The 17,619-nt window shown below is 47.5% G+C and overlaps 1 protein-coding gene across 2 annotated transcripts in view; it reads right to left on the bottom strand.

The window, feature by feature from the left end:
* Srebf2 (sterol regulatory element binding transcription factor 2) overlaps positions 1-17,619 on the bottom strand; it is a 60,122-nt gene that overhangs the window by 37,595 nt on the left and 4,908 nt on the right. The window lies entirely within an intron of this gene.

The raw sequence follows: 17,619 nt of genomic DNA, 5'->3' as shown, positions 1-17,619 counted from the left end.
CTGGGATTGTAGGTAGGTGTGTCACTACAGTAGGCCAAGGAACACAGGCATCTTTATTTGGTACTCCTCCCACCCCCAATGTTTCCCATGGAGTTGTATGTAATCTGTGGGCAGAGAGAAGTACTCCTATGCCTAGAGTCTAGCCAGTATCCTTGACTAGCCAACAACTGAACTGAGAGCCAACTTCTCTCGTTTGGCTCTTTAATAACCTCAACTTCAGGTTACTAATTTCTCTGAGATTTCTTTTGAGGTGCTGTGAAATTGAACTCAGGGCCTGATGCATGCTAGGCACATTCTCAGCTCACAAATGTTAACTTTTAAACTTGATGAAGAAATTGATGCACTAGAGTTGGGAGTGACACTCAGTATTTATGGAAATGCACAGGGCTCTGGGCGCCACTCTAGGCACCATAAGCCATATTACCCAAAACAGGAAAATAGAGTGCATGACCATCCAATGTCTTGTCTTGTCTGAGACAGGTCTTACTAGATAGCCTTGGCTGACCCACAACTTGCATCAATCCTCCTGCCTCTGTCACCTGAGTGCTGAGATTCCAGGTATAAGCCACCATGTTCAGCTTGGCCACGAAGCCACCTCCACTCTCAGCCCTGCTCTCTGTGGCAGTGCCCCAACTCTGCCGGGCTGTAGCTGCACCAAATGTTAGTTCTTCCGAGCCCCTTTCATCCTCAATGGACACACTCTGGTCATCTCCTTCAACCAATCTGGGTATTCAATCAACATATTTCGGTATTGTGGGTGACCTGGGCGGCCCAGGGCATAGTGGCACATGCCTGCAATTCCAGCACTCGGGAGGCTGAGGCAGGAGCTCAGCTCCTGAGTTTGAGGCCAGCATAGGGTACACTCATCAGTTCAGCTGTCAAGAACCTTTAGGGAAGAAAGGACGGAAAGCCCTGGAAAGAGCTAGAACACAGTGACACACACTGCCAGCACAAAGCTGGGTTTAGATTCATTTTTCTGCCATACCATTTCGTTCACCTTCATTACCACAGAGCCCCGTCTGAAGGCAGAGGCAGAGAGATGTTGGTCCTGCACCAGGTTCCATGCTTTTCAGGGCCCTTGTGGATCTCTGGCTGTGTCTTTTCCCCACTGGGAAAGAAGTCTGTGGGGCCCCCTTGGAAACTATGCTCTCCTTTCTAGATCATATTCCAGGTGTCTGTAACCCCTGAGTCCCTGTCCCCCGAAGCTTCAAGCCTGGGAAGGCTTCCATACGCTCCACTAACTCCAGACACTCTTGTTTCTCAGGACCGCTTCCTGTTCCGAGTGCCCCTTACTAGATGCGCGTTCACGTCTTTCCTTTTAGAGTATCTTACACATACCCATGAAATGGGTGATTATTCTTGAAAAGTGGTCAGGAATTCCTGGCTCCGAAATCTCTTGGCCTCTTGATGCTCTCATTCAGACACCAAACAAACCATTGTGACCAACAGCCCCCATGCCTGGCACAATGGCTCAGTGGGAAAAGACACTGGCCATGGCCTGACGACCTGAGTCTGATCCCCAGAAGCCACATGGAGGAAGGAAAGAACTTACTCTCACAAGGTGTCCTCTGACGTCCACACATGTGCCATGGAGTGTGCACCCAGTACAAAGTAAATAATATAAACAATAAGAATAAAGAGAGAAGACCAGCCTTCCAAACCAAAAAGCACCGTCTCCATTCCTTCCCCCAAGTCCTCTTCCTCTGCCCCAGAAAGTCCCTTCCAAGTCTCTAAAAGTAGGGGAGGTGTCTGAGGAAGCCGAGTTGTATGTGGGGCAAGCAGCATGTTACTGGAGATTCCTAGTGCGGTCCAAACGGAGCAACTGGAGCTTAGCAATTCAATTGCAGTTCAACCAGCCAGGCATGTCAGCTCCACTTACAAACATCTCACTGCTCCACTCTGATGTACGTACGTGGGAGGGCACAAGTCACAGACATGGCAAAGGTCAACTAAGGGCACGTCCTTCTCCACACTTTAACTAAGAGCTGTCCTGAGTCTCAGAACAAAACACAAATGCAACACACACCTGGCGCACGAGCGTAATATGAGATTATGGAAAACTTTAAGAAAATGATTAGGAGAAATCTAACAATTCTTGAGCCCTTCCCAAGTGCCATAAAACCAAAGGAAAGGGCAGTCTGAGGGAGGGAGAGGCACACAGGCTTTGGTTTGGTGCTGTATGGGTCTGGGTCTCAGGAAGGCAGCTCTAGCAGCCGTGAGGACAGATTACTTCTCTCATGTCTTCTCACCACAAAAGGCTGTCTGGGAAATAAATACACACTTGATTCTTTGCTTTGAGGTGAATTAAGATAATTTATGCAAAATGCCTGCAAGGGGCAGGCCCTCAGGAAGCCCTTGAGCACCCACTGCACAGGCACTTGGGCCCACTTAAAGTTTACTCCACCAAGTGCTCGCTCTCAAAGACCCTTTGCTCGGGGAACATACCGGCTGGTGTGCAAAGGTCACAGGGTTTTAGTTCACAAAGCAGGTTAAGAGCGGTAGGCAGATGGAATGGACCAGCCGCTGCTTCTTTTTTTCTTTTCTTCTTAAAGTAAATGCCTTTCAATGCTTACATAGAAAGTATCAGTGAAGCCAACTTCAGAAAGCTGAGCAGCAGGCCCTAACCAAGTGGTAAGGCAAGATGAGCGACTGTGGGAAGGAGCGCCATGCAGAGACACCCAGGGAGCTGAGGTGCAGGCTCCAGGAACAGTCATGCTCCGACTCCACCCTCCACCGCATGAGAGCACAGAATGACTCCCCACTCCGAGTTTTGTGTCAGGCAGTTACACGGGCTCTCATTTCCACAGAGAGCCATGAAGCCAGGGAAAGTGAGGCCTGGGAAAAGGTTTTATGAAGCTTTGAAAATGGAGTTTGTGTTCCAGCTGCAGTTCACAGAGCACAGGGGCAAAGAGGCTCCCCGGAAGTGGCCGGCACACCCAAGCACACCTCACTTCCTTCTCCACCGTTTCCCCAGCCTTAGCAGTTCTCTAAAAGTTGAGGCTGAGTTGCTTGGGGCACCAAGAATCTACATTTGGGTTCTGTTTCTTTAAAAAAAAGCAAAGAAACAAAACTAGAGGGAGGTTTTTAGCACCTGTGCATTTCAAATAGCTTCATGCCTCAAAGAAACAGAAGCTCATGTATATTCTACGGAGCTTATGATCTAGAGACGACAACATATCTTGGCTGCCTTAGCCAGGCAGCCTCTAGTGCTCATCAAAGTATGATCAGAGCAAATTTTTATTGTTTTAATTTATGCCATTGAGTGTTTTGTCGGCATATTTGTCTATCTCTATGTATGCAAGCGCATTTGCCCTTGAACTAGAGTTACAGATTGTGTGGTTGGCTGAGAATTGAACCTGGGTCCTTTGGAAGCACGGCCAGGGCTCTCTGCCACTAATCCATCACTTCGGGCTCCTGATCAGATTAATTTTGATTAGGAGTGCATCCAAAGCGCCCGAGATGGAGTAACAATGTCTTCAAATGACATAGTCAGCTAATAGTCCTGTGGGTGTTTGTTATCTAGCCCAGAGAGGTAAGAGAAGAATTGGTTTACAGAGGTCATTATTTGTTTTTTTAGGGGGAGTGAGGGTGGGGTAGGATGAAGAGTTTAGCCATGGTCTTACTGTATAGCTTACCACATAACTCAGGGTTTACCATGCTGCCAAAGCTGGTTTCCTTAGACCTTAGTCTACAGTGAGTGACTACACAGAGCAAAGGTCACTTACTTATTCTTATTGTATGGGGGTTTTGCCTGAATGTGTCTGAGCACCACGTACATGCAGTGCCCACAGAGGACAGAAGAGGGCGCTGGATCCCCTGGAGTTACAGACTGTTTTACTAGCTGTCATGTGGCTGGGGTGCCCTCTGCAAGCCCCACTACTTATTTTTTCAATACGTATTTTATTAATTCTTTGAGACATTAGTACAATGTTATTCTTACACTTTATATTTATTATGAATGTTGTTAGATAATATGTTTTAATTTATTTTTGAGTTATATTTATTTACGGGGGCAGGGGGAGCTTGTGCATACCAAGGCACATATGAAGAGAGGTAGGGGTGAGTCAGTTTTCTCTTCCCGCCATGTGTGCTCTAGTGATGGCACTCAGGCCATCAGCCTTGGTGACAAGTGCCTTTACCTGCTAAGGCATCTTGCCAGCTCTAGACAATGTTTTAAAATGAAAGGAATATATTATTCATTATAAACAAATTTAGAAAATAGACCGGATGGTGGTGGTGCACACCTTTAATCCCAGTGCTTAGGAAGCAGAGGCCAGCCTGGTCTGCAGAGTGTCAAGATAGCCAGAGCTATACAGAGAAACCCTGTCTTGAAAAAACAAGAAGAGGAGGAAGAGAAGGAGGAAGAAGAGGAAGGAGGAGGAGGAAGATGAGGAGATAGAGGAGGAGGAGAAGGAGAAGGAGAAGGAGGTGGCGGCCTGGTTCAGTGTGTAAGAGTGTTTGCTCTGTGAATATGAGGACCTGAGTTCAAATCCCCAGCACTCATACAAAAAGCCGGGCGTGGCTGAGTGTGCTTATGACTCACAGCTGAGCCCCAGTTCAGTAAGTTACTCTATAACTTACCACATAACTTGGCATTTACCATGCTGCCAAGGCTGCATGCTTTGCTCTGGCTTCCACTATCAGCACATTCACATGCCTCTCCCTCCCCCTCCCCACCCCCCACCCCGCAGGAGAAAAAGCACACAAGAAACCTAGAGCAACTCAATGTGGCCTCCTGGTTCTCTCTGTCCGGCTCTCTCCTCCTTTCCCAGGCACCCAGAAGGCACCTCTGCAGTTCTAGGGGGGGAAGTGGACAGGGAACGAAGTCCTGACTTCTCCAGTCTCCACAGCCCAAGACTGGAGCCGGTTCAACTCTCTCATCCAGAAGAGCTATTTTCAATAGCACTTTCCACGGGTTTTCTTCTCTGCCACAGGTTCACCCTAAGATTGACTGTTTCAAAGCTTCTCTATAGCACCTATCACTCCACCCCACACCCTGTTTTCAATTCAACTAGTCTTCTGTCAGACACCAATCACCATCTGACCTGCACAGCCATCGTTCAAACCAGACGCCCTGGAACTAGAGTTACAAATGGTTGTGTACTGCCTTGTGGTGCAGGGCACTGAACACAGGCCCGCTACAGACCAGCAAGTGCTCTCAACTGCTGAGCCGCCTGCCAGCTACAAACCACACTTCAGCCCTTCTTGCAAATTGCTCTGACTCTCTTTAAGAAGCGTGCGCATCTGTCTGTCCAGCTTATGTGGGTGCTCCAGTTTGTCTGTCTGTCTGTCCAGCTTATGTGGGTGCTCCAGGGGACCAGTTAGATCCCCCTTGAGCTCAAGTTGGTTATAGATGGCTGTAGGTGCTTGGAACTGAATTTTGGTCCTCTGAGCCATTTCTTGGCCCTGCCCAGCCCTGAGCCCTCCAACGCCCACGGCTTTCTTTCACTTCCCACTCACCTACCTTTCAAAGATACCCACTTCCCTTTCTGCACCAGCTTGGGGTTGGTGAGTCATTCTCAGAGTAAGACCACCATGTCCTTTCTGCTAAGATCACCTTTATTCTTTCTCTATGCTGGCTCACCATCCTACTTAAAGGCTTTCGCCAAGGACTCGACACCTCTCGTCCAGCTGAGAGCTCCTGAACACAGGTTCCATTTAGAAGAACCTAGGCTGGAGACATAGCTTAGCGGTATAGCAGCTGACTAACACCCAGAGTCCCGGGTTCCACAAACAGAAGCCATCAGAGCCAGCTGTGATGACCCATGCACACCATCCGGGCATTCAAGAGGCTGAGGCACACAGCAGCAACCAATGAGGGCTGGAGAGATGCCTCAGTGGCTGAGCGCACAGGCTGCTTGCTCTTTCAAAGGATGTTTCCTGGATCTGATTCGCAGCACCTACATGGTGGCTCATAACCTGCAACTCCAGTCTCAAGATGTACCTACCTCTGTGGGTAACAAGTATGGACATGGTGCACACACATACATGCAGTGCACTTATATGCAGGCAAAACACTGATACGAATAAAATAAATCTCTTGTTTAAAAGTTAAAGGAATAAAGGAGGGCCAGCAAGATGGCCTGGTGAATGAGGAAGTCTCTCACAAAGCCTGGTGACCTGAGCTGATCCTTGGAATGCCTGTGGTGGAGGGGAGAACTCACCCAGCGGGTTGTCCTCTGACCCGTGTCCCCCCACATACAGAAATCATTTAAATAATTTTTAAAAAGCCATTACACTATTCATGTCTAAAAGAAAATTATATTTTCTATTTAGAAATCATATGTATGCTTTATTTAAATTTATAGAAGGTGATTATAACTGGCCCTGTTAATTTATATTAATTTTATGTGGATAACATAACAGTAACAACTGACACCCTCTCTCTTGGTGTGGAGGCTAGTGAGGTCCAGTCTTATGTCCCCAGGCTCTTTCTGAACTCCTTATGTAGCTGAAGATGACCCTGAAGGCTCCCGTCCCACCTCCTGAGTACAAACGTGTGTCACCACGCCTGGCTTCTAGCCACTTATTTACTGTTTGGTTGGCTGGTTTTAGCTGTTTTCTTTTTTGAGATAGGGTGTCTCTGTTACTGTATCTGGCTGTCCTAGAACCTACTCTGTAGACCAGGCTGGCCTCAAATTCAGAGTTCCTCCAGCCTCTGCTTCCTGGGTGCTGGGATTAAAGGTGTGTACTACCACCGCTGAAAGATACCATACAGACCTGGAGTGACAGTAAAGGCGAAATGAAAGTGTGTTAGAAGGGATTTGGAAAATCGGCCACACACTGCTTTCAGTGTCAGTGGACGAGATCTGGGCACGGAGCTCTAAGCTCTAAAGTTCTGACTTCACCACCATAAAAAGCAACCAGCAACCCCTCCCCAAGGCTAACTGAACAGTAAGCACGTAACCAACTCATCAGGGGCACAGGGGAGAGAGGCTCTGCTTAGCTCTCTGTAGTGCATAGGCAGGCTTTCCTATCCAAATTCTTACTCTATAACAGATCTCCGCCAAAGACAACTCTCCTTAGCCCCTTCTGCTCTAATAGAGAACACGGCAATAAAGACACGCATGGAATAAGCACTGACTGCGACCCTATTACATGTCACACAGCAGCAAAAGCCTGTGAGAGGCAGGTTCTGAGGGTTGTCAGACACCTGTGCAACATCTGTCAGGCCGGGCACACAGCACACAACTGTAAAATTGCCCGTATACAGCTGCTTCTTTGCTTGTGCTTGTGAGCGAACTTGTATACTATCATTAGCTAAGTATAAACACGAGTTTTGTTGGTTTTTTTGTTTGTTTGTTTGTTTTGTTTTTCTGGAAAACACCTTCTTTGGTGTTACCACTGTTATTTTGCTCCTAATGCCTGGTTAGGCATTTCCCACACACTGTTACAGAATTTTCAAACCCACCCCATGAGGTGACCTGTTTCAAGCACTCGTATGTAAGGCATTTTGCATGCTGCCTCAGTCTTATGTGCGCAAGTGTGGAGCTGTTTGTGCCTAAGAAACAACTTAAGTCCATAAGAGGAGTTTTGCACAGTCTTAGGGATATAAATGAGAAACAGGAATGGGAGCCTTTCTTGGGGAAGCCCCGTGGCCCCAAACCCCATCCACACACACAGAGGCACCCCAATGCAGACGTTATCCCCATAAACATACACATTGTGGTATCCTTGAAGAACTCCATCCCCATTTCACAACAGCTGAATTCTGGAATGTTCCATGGGAATCCACACCCATGCAGGCACCATACACAAGCATGCTAGTTCTTTCCCAGAGACACCAGTCTCTTAGCCCCCCATGTTTCAAAAGCACACCTCCATGATGTTCCATTTATTATTAAAAAGTCTGCACTCTGAGTGCAACAGTCAGGAAGTGGCCCGGAGTTGATTAGTAACAGAAATAATGCACACAGCACATGACAGACAGCACTCCATTAAACACTTGACACCTTTCCTCGGGTAACCTCTGCAAGACTGAGGTAAGTGCTATCTATCATCATCCACCTCTCAAACAAGAAATCAAGGCAAGCAGATGAAGTAACTTGGCCAGGGGTCACACATCAGCTATCTACACTACGATTCCCAACAGCAGCGAAAGTACAGTTATGAAGTAGCGCCTAATGTAACACTGGCCAGCACCCACAACGCCCAGGGAGTGGAGCTGGGATTTGCAATCAAGCTCACAGTCACTGAGTGCTTTGGTGCCAGTATCACTCGGTTGTCACTGAACCAAGCCCAGGAGCAGGTGGGCACAGTGGACATTCAGTGAGTGCTTCCCTGGGGAGTGAGCAGGGGTGAACACCCAAGCTCGGGGAGGAAAGGATGTGTCATCTCAGGCTTTTCCTGTCTTTCCTCGCTCATTACCTGCCCCTACCCTAGGGTTACATGGGTTACGTCCCCACTCTTGAAAGAGCAGTCTAAAAGTTGAGCAAGCTGCTCAGGGGACTGATCCGACATGATCCTGTGCTTTAAGAGGGCCTTGGGTTTCACAACGACAGATAACCCACACACTGTCAACAAAGTCAGGCACAAACCACCCCACCTGGATTGTGCTCTTAGGGACAGAGTCTGCAAAGCAAGGGACCTCAACCCTTATTAGTACCAAAACTATTAGGTAAAAAATGTCAGACCTCAAGAATCCGCCATTCACCATCACACTCTCAAACCTCCATAAACAAAGACCAAACCCACTTGTACAGTAGGTTATTGAATGCTACACCACCATCCACTTGGCGCTTGTCTGTGATGCTCACTATGTGTCTGACAGCTCGGATAGCCTTCCGTGCCTCGTGGGACCCTACAGAGCAGGGACAAAAGCACTGAGCTGGACATGGGGTCCAGGACGCAATCCCAACACAGGATGAGGCTGGGTGAGACCTGGAGACTAGCCGAGGCTACAAAAAGATGACGTATCCAAGAAGAGATAAAAATAAAGAAAAGAAAAAGGAGAGAAAGGCAGAAAAGAGAGAGGCAGGGAAGGGAAAAAGAAGGATTGTATGAATTGTTTTGCACGGGGGGAGGGGGGGAGACAGCTCAGTGATGGGGTGCTTGTCCGACATGTGTTAAGGCCCTGGGTTTTTAATCCCTAGCATTTGGGAGACTGAAGCAAGAGGACTGAATCTGAGGTGGGCCTGCTGCACTGAGACTGTGCCTAAAAGGGGGGGAGAAGCCTAGTGGTAGAATGCTTGCCTAACATGTTCAAGAGAATCCCAGAGAGGACAGAGACCCAACCAGTTCCACCAGTTTCGCCATAAGGGAGACAGATGCCTCAAAAATGTAAGGCTGTGGGGAGGAAAGGACCACTCTGGGCGACTGAAAGCTGCACCGTGGATAAAAGGGGTTCTAAGAGCTAAAGGGATGGAAGAGCATTCAAGAAAAAAGGAACAGTTTGAGGGAAAACAGCAACAAAACAGCACCAGGAGATGCCCTGCAAATCGACAATGCAGAGATCCTGGAACTCGAGAGGGATGGATGGATGGAGCTGCCTTAGGTGAAGGCCGTAATGACATCATCACCAGAGAGGAGCAGCAATGGACAGTTGGCATTTCGTTTCATCAAGCACAGGCACACACACTATGAGCATCCCACTGGTCCTCTAGAGAATGCCCACCAGGCATGTCTTGACAAGGCTGCCTACAAGTCAACTCTGATTAAGGCCTGCTACTACTCAGGAGAGGACACAACAGGTCATCAGGAGGGTGGGGTCCTGAGCAGGCTGCTGCTTATCCTAACCCTGGCTGGGCTCTGGCACTGCTGAGCCTCTCTGGATTCAAACCCATTTTCCAAGCCCAGCTTTCTAGATTCTCTGATCAATACATGTACTCCCCTCCCTCAAATAAACCCTGGCTTTTAACTCAAGCTGGTCAGATAAAGAATACACTGAAGCATAGAAGGACCTGATTAAAAGGGGTTGAGAAGGTAACAGTTTATCAAGAACGGTTCTGCTAGGGGCTGGAGAGATGGCTCAGCAGAAAAGTGTACTTGCTGACGGCTCTTCTAGAGGAGCCAGGTCCAATTCCCAGCACCCACACGGCAGCTCACAACTGTAACTCCAAAATCTGACTCCCTCACACAGACGTACACCCAAGCAAAACACCAATGTACATAAAATACAAATAAATAATTTTACAAACACGCATCTGCTCACCCACCCTTCATTTACAACTTAGCCAAAGTCCTTGTGAAGACTTCCCCAAGTCCTTCTTTAGTGCTTCAAACATCTGCAGTTCTTCCTGTGATGGCTCCAGCTACACTTTTTTCCTTGCGAACACTGGGATGTAAGCTTGTACTCTGAGTACAGCAATCAAAAAGAGAAAGCGCCCTGAAAATAGGAACTGTTGCATTCATCTCAAACATCCTCTAGCACTGGGCTATGAACATATGGTATCCATTCATTACAACTTCTGACCAGAGAAAAGGCTCCTTGACAATCCGGCCCCCTCCACCAGGGCATCTCCCACCTCGTTCCCACAGGTAAGGATGAGCAGCACGCTCTGCTCAGCATAGAAAGTCCTGCATAAGTCATGTCCTGTCTCTTCTGCAGAGCCCTTATGAATGTCCACGAAAAATGCACAAAGAAACATAGCGCGGATCTCACAGCACTGTTAGGCAGACAAATGCTACCAGGTTGACTTTAGCGAAGGTTGAGGCCCACAAGAATGTGAGTGCCCAGGAAACGACGCAGTTTCCCTGCAGTTGTGGGATGGCTGGAGCCAGGGCTAGGCAGAAGTCAGTGCAACAAAGCAGCTGCAAACCTGGTTCAGCAACTCCCAGTTTCATCACCACCCGGAACCAACAGACCTGTTCCCAGGCCAGATGAAAGAGTAAGATTGGGAGGGGATAGCGACTCCCAAGGCTAGAGAGACGCAGGAGTCCTTCAGCATCTGGAGGCCAGTTTCTAAGCAGGAATTCTCCAGGGGCTTCACATCGAGGGCCAGGCTATTCTTCTGCTAGCCTCTAAAAAATTCCATCACATCAAAAAGTTTTTAATCCTTTGAGTCTTGTGCGGAAAAAACGGAACAACCCCGTCACACTCTGACTATTCCTGTGACCCGCCCACTGGGCTGACAAGAGTCATTTAAAAATGGGGAAAATCAACACTCTGAAACTGTTCTTAAAAAACTCATCAGTGCAAAGTGAAGTTCATTCAATTCCCTTCTTGACAGAGGGAAGAAAAAAAAAAAAGACTGTTAGTTCCTGCCCCCTCCGACTGTCTGGCTTAGCTCACCTCATCATCCCAGCCCCCACCCTACACATGGAAGGGATGCACAGAAGAGTCAGGGCACCCAGGGGAAGTCACTTCCAGGGCCCAGGGACTAGGCACATGTTCACTGAAGGTGAAATCATTAGAGAATCTAACATCTCTCAAGTTTTGAATTCCATTTCTACCTTGGACCCACAGTTCAGACGCCTGCTTATTACATCAGCAAGGAATTTGGCACGGACCAGAGGAGATGCCCACAGGTTTCAGACCATCACACATCTGGATTTAAGATCACCAACATACCACTTACTAATTGTGTAGCATGGGCCTCAGATCCTAAGTACCTGGAGAGCTGGAGAAAAGACTAAAAACCAACCAGCTTTATTAGATGAGAACAGTCTTACAGAGTGGACAGTGCCTGGAACGCAGGTCATCCCTGACTCCATGATAGCAGGGATTCTGGTTTCCTTTGATAGCAGCTCAGCCCAGGTCCCAGCTCCGACCTCTGTAAAGGTCTGAGCAGATGCAGTGCTGAGCACACGGGGGATGCTGCCTACCTATGACTTCAAAATCTGAAGATGCTGGGCAGTGGCGCATACCTTCAATCCCAGCACTCAGGAGGCAGAGGCAGGCAGATCTGTGGGAGTTTGAGGCCAACCTGGTTTACAGAGCAAGTTCAGGGACAGCCAACTCTACAAGAGAAACCTTGTCTGGAAAAATCCAAAAGAGGAAAAGGAAAAAAAGAAAGGAAGGAAGGAAGGGAGGGAGGGAGGGAGGGAGGGAGGGAGGAAACCGTAAAGCAGCCGCGACCCCAGGGACGGTGTGCTGGTTAGTTGGCTTTCTGAAAACTTGATATAAACTACTGTCATCTGGGAAAAGGGAACCTCAGGTGACAAAGTGCCTCTATCACATCAGGCTGCCTGTAAGCAAGTCTGTGTGTATTTCCTTCCTGAATGTGACTGACTGTAATAATGACGTAATGATTAGTGCGCCGACTCAGCCGACTTGAGGGCAGGACCACCCTGGGCTGGCAGGCCTGGACTGTATAATATAACAGATTGGTCAAGCCTTGGGAGCAAGTCAGTGAGCTGCTTTCTTTCATGGTCACTGCTTCAGTTCCTGCCTCCTGGTTCCTGCCCTGAGCTCCTGCCCTGAGCTCCCCCAGGGATGGACTGTGATCCAGATGTGTAAGCAAAATAAATCCTTTCCTCTTCAAGTTACTTTTGGTTATGGGGTTTTATCACAGCAATAGAAAAGCCAAGTAGCCAGGTGTGGTGGTGCATGCCTTTGATCCCAGCACTCGGGAGGCAGAGGCAGGCAGATTTCTGAGTTCGAGGCCAGCCTGGTCTACAGAGTGAGTTCCAAGACAGCCAGGGCTACACAGAGAAACCCTACCTCGAAAAACCAAAAAAAAAAAAAAAAAAAAAAAAAAAAAAAAAAAAAAAAAAAAAAAAAAAAAAAGAAAGAAAAGAAAAGAAAAGAAAAGAAAAGCAAAGCCAAGTAGGGAAGATGCTAATGACTGACAAGTCACATTTCCTCGGTATCTACAACCAAGAGCAAAAGGTCCAGGTCAGCAAGACAGCTCAGTGGGTAACTCGCTTGCTATCAAGCCTTTAGATCCAAGTTGGTTAGCCCTAGGACTCACATGGCTGAACCACAGAAACAACTGTGGAAGAAAAAAACAACCTCTGTAAGTTACCCTCTGATCCTCACACACCGTGACACGTACGCCCCCTCCAACTAAATAAACAAATGCAATAATCTTTTACACATTTTATGTAATTTTATGTGTGTATATATGCAGACACAAAAAAAGTAACACCATGGGAAAAATTACCACAAGTTGTGGCCCAACCCTGCCCAAGAAATAAAGAGAAAGCTTGCTGGCTCAGGAAACTCCCAAGGCTGATGACTTTGTACTCAGGGTCTCACTATATAGCCCTGGCTGTCCTAGAACCCACTATGTACACCAGGCTGGGCTCAAACTCAGATACCCACCCGCTTCTGCCTCCCCGATGCTGGGATTAAGGGTATGTACTAGTACGCCCAACTTCAAGGCTGATCAAAACTATTAATAAAAATACTTTAATTTTATATAAGTGTATCTGTATATGACGCACACGAGTACTGCAAGTTCCCCTCAGAGGCCAGAAGAGGACACTGCCCCCTCAAACGCCCAGGACTGAAATTACCAGTAATTGACTGTCTGCTGTGGATGCCAAGAACCAACTCGAGTATACTCTGAGAGCAGTACAGACCCTTAACTGCCGCGCCATCTCTCCAGTCTAACGTTTCTTGGCCTTCCTAATGCTGGGACCTCTTTAATACAGTTCCTCATGGTGTGGTGACCCGCAGCTATAAAATTATTCCATTGCTACTTCATAACTGTGATTTTGCTCCTGTTATGAACTGTAATATAAATATCTGATATGTGACCCCAAAGGGGTCAGGACCTACAGGTTGAGAACCATGGCTCTAGTCCTTCAAGAGAGATGTTTTTCTTAAAAGACATGACTTATAACAAAAGGACATTTCCTACGGTATGTGGGGACGCCCGTGCAAAGTGGTCATAAGCAAATGAAGAGTGAAAAGAAGCAACTTTGCAACACCATTTACAATGGCGAAACAGAATTTTTCAGGGGAAGATGTAACTAAAGTTTGGGGCGGCAAGGTATGATGCCCTAAAAATATAGGGAGAGAACACAGACCTTCCAGAACAGTCTTATGGAATTTAGGAAACTGTCCCAAGACCCTCAGAGCACAGACTGAAAGCTAGGACCCACTGAACCTTAAGGAGCGTGTTAAACGTCAAGTGCTTCTGCATAAGTGAGGCACCAGGGAGGGGCTTCAGCTGGGAACCTGACAGGAGTATGGCAGAAGAGGACAAAAAAGAAAGGGATTAGAATCCCTGCTGATTCCCCTGGTGGGCATTAAAGTGGTACCTCTGACATGAGCAGGGTGAATGCTAACTTCTCATCCAACAGATCGGGCTGCCCTTGAACTAAGAGACCTGCCTGCCTTTTCCTCCTGAGTGCTACCGTGCGTGTGTGCATGTGTGTGTGCACGCATACGTGGGGAGGACAGCTTGCTGGAGTCAGTTCTCTCCTGTTACCCTGGGGTTTCCGTGGATTGACATCAGGTCCTCAGGCAGCAAGCGCCTTCCCTGCTAGGTCATCTCACTGGCCTTTGCTTCTACTTATAACAGGTTTAGCAGGAGGTAAAAGAAACTAAAAAAAAATTGGGGGTGGGGGCTATTTGTATTGTTTGAATGGATGTCTGTCCTGCATGTATGTCTGTGCACCATATGTGTGCAGTGACCTCAGAGGCCAGAAGAGGACACTAGATCCCCTGGGACTGCAGTTACAGATGCTTTTAGCCATGTGGTTGCTGGAAATGGAACCTGGGACTTCTGGAAGAGCAGTCAGTGCTCTTTACCACTGAGCCACCTTTCCAGCCTAAGCCTGATTATCTTTGAGAAGGTGTAATTTGGGGAGATAGGTAGAGAGAGCAAGAATTTTCATGGTCCTATTTTACACATGTACAAACTTTTGATCCATGTAAATGCAGTACTTCCCTAACCCCAATAAGCAAGGGTAACCACCGGAATTTGGAGCAATGGGAAAATGTGACAAGTGAAAAGGACACAGCTGGCAATGTGGGCTCCAAAGCAACTTTTCCTGAGTTGCTCAAAGCAACTCTACTTAATCTGAGAGATGACCATGATGAAAATGTTCAACAGAGCCAAAGAGATGCAAACTGTCTATCTGGCTGGATTATACTGTATTACAGGGCCCATTACACCGCAATTATTGCCACATATAGCAATCTGTATGCGAAATATGACAAGTGTGTATATACTTTAAAGTTTTGGCTAGCCAGGTATGGTGGTGGCATACTCCTGTAATCCCAGCACTTGGGAGGCAGAGGCAGATGGGATCTGTCTGAGTTCGAGGCCAGCCTGGTCTACAGAGTGAGTTCTAGGACAGCCAGGGCTATACAGAGAAACCCTGCTCGAGATGGAAACAAGAACACCCTTTTTAAAATAAATGCAGGATCTTGAGCAGAGTATGAGAACCGCAAATTTTAAAGACTTCAATGGTCAGGATTATTATTAGCCCAATGGCTTGGGTGTGATCACAGAATGTTTAACAAGGGTGAGGCCAAACAGAGAAAGGAAAACTCAATAATACACTAGTCTGCTCTGAGAAACCCCAGAAAATGTAAGCAGATGAGGCCAAGAGCTTATAGCACGTGGAAAAGAACAAGCTGTGGGCAACAGCAAGCGCTTGATAGCTTTCGTAGGAAAAATACAAAGGATCCAAGTGCTGGGGCTGGGGTTGTGGCTCAGGGCAGCCCAGTGGGCACAAGGCCCTCAAGTCGGTTCCCAGCACAGCAAACCGGCTGTATGGGGATGGCGCGGATGCCTGTAATACCTGTACTGTAGCAGGGGGAGGCGGAGGCAGGGGGATGGGAGGGCAGCGTGGGATCAACATTTTCAAGTACCAGGAGCTGAAACGGCAAGCTGCTTCTTCAAATTTCCACTACAAACTCTGTCCTACCCATCAAACCAGGCTCCACAGTACACATTTGTAACCGTACTACTAGGACGGCCTAGCCGAGAACATCACAAGCCCAGCCTGGGGTCGCACAAGCAGGACCTGGTCTCAAAACATGTTACTTTCAGATGGGAGTTGTGGTCCCATCTGAATCCCAGCACTCCCCTCTCCTACATTGAGTTCCAGGTTTATACAGTAAAAGACCTTGTTGTTTAAAAAAAAAAAGAAAAAACTGTCTAAAACTGTAAACTCATTAAGTCAGAGTGTGAGCCGACTATGTACTTAGAAACAGGCCAATCCTAAACATTTTACTTCCAAGCTATGTCTGTCATTCCCGAACTTTAAAGGTCAGTTTTGGTGCATGCGCACATACACTTTGAGGCCAAACCAGCATCAAACAACAACAAATTACCTCTAGTGTTTCATAAAAAACAAGGAAGCAAACACTACCACCCCGAAATCAAGAACCAGGGACCAGGAACCTCAACACCACCCTGTAGGTTGTTAAGGGCGGTCGACTTAACCAGAGATGGGCACAGAGTGAGGGCTGCAAGAAGCAAAAGAACTGACCAGAGACAGGAAGACAGTGGATGAATGGACAAGCAAACAACAAGTACAGGCGATCTACCTGAGTAAAACGACCATGCATGTCCACAGAAAACCAAACTTCTCAGTTGCTTCTTTCCAAACAGCCAAAAGGGAGAAAGAGCCCCAACGTCTGGCAGCTGACAGGTGAGTTAACAAAAGGAGCCAGGCTGAAACACTACATGGCAACATGGATGAACTGGAACGTGTGCTAAGGGAAAGAAGCCATGGGCTCTGGGTCCATTAAAACATCACATTTAGAACAGGCAACTCCTAAAGAGGAAAGGAGAGCTGGTAGCGACAGGCTGAGACACGCCAGTCTGAGCAACCTTATGAGCCCATGTTTCAAAATAAAATGTAGAAACATGGGGAGTTGGGAATGCAGCTCAGTGGTAGAGAGGTTGCTTCACACACACAAGGCCCAAGGTAAAAGCTCAATCTTCTCCAAGGAGAAGCTCTGCCTCTGCTTGCCCCTCGCTCATGGACTTCTGAGTGCTGTTTGGTTCATCTAGTTCTGGATCCTTCCCTTGCCACGTGGCCGCTCAACGAAGGCTGACCTCCTGTGCCGTCTCCTTGCATGGCCTGAGCATCCCCGCAGCACTCGGTAGCACTGTGTCCACTCTGCGCTGACTGCCCTTCCCGAAGCTCACCACCCTCCGTTCTTTTCTTTCACGTCAATCTCCCTCCATCGTGAGCTTCTGAATGGGCTTCCCATCCGACTGTGACTACGCCCCCACACAAGCCCATGTAAGCCTACACACCATCATCTCCACGGCAAGCTTCCCTAGCATAGCTACCTTCTTAAGTTCCTCAATGCCCTGGGATGCCCTGTGCTCAAGGTCTCACTAGAATCCTACAGTTTCCTCTATGCTGCCTTCACAGAGGTCACGCCCCTACATCTGAATGTTTCTTAGCAACACAGTTGGCATTTCTTAACCCATGACTAGTTATTTCTACTCTGAAATGTTCACCAACTCCCTTCCTAATATTCAAAATAAAAAAAAAAAAAGCCAATCTATCTAGAGCACAATTCATTTTCATTTCACCTCTTGGATCTCATATAACATTTTCTTACACATAATGTTAATTACAAAAAAAAAAAACCTCTTTAGCAGCCCTTTTTTCCTTCATTTAGCTTGGTTATTCCTTCATATGCTTATCAGTGCTGCTCTTGATACCTATTTTTTTTTTTTTTTTTGGTTTTTCGAGACAGGGTTTCTCTGTGTAGCCCCGGCTGTCCTGGAACTCACTTTGTAGACCAGGCTGGCCTCG

The sequence above is a fragment of the Mus caroli genome, chromosome 15, assembly GCF_900094665.2.
Source record: "Mus caroli chromosome 15, CAROLI_EIJ_v1.1, whole genome shotgun sequence".
Taxonomy (NCBI): Eukaryota; Metazoa; Chordata; class Mammalia; order Rodentia; family Muridae; genus Mus; species Mus caroli.
Note: the sequence above shows the minus strand (reverse complement) of the source record. Positions and strands in the feature narration are given on the sequence as shown.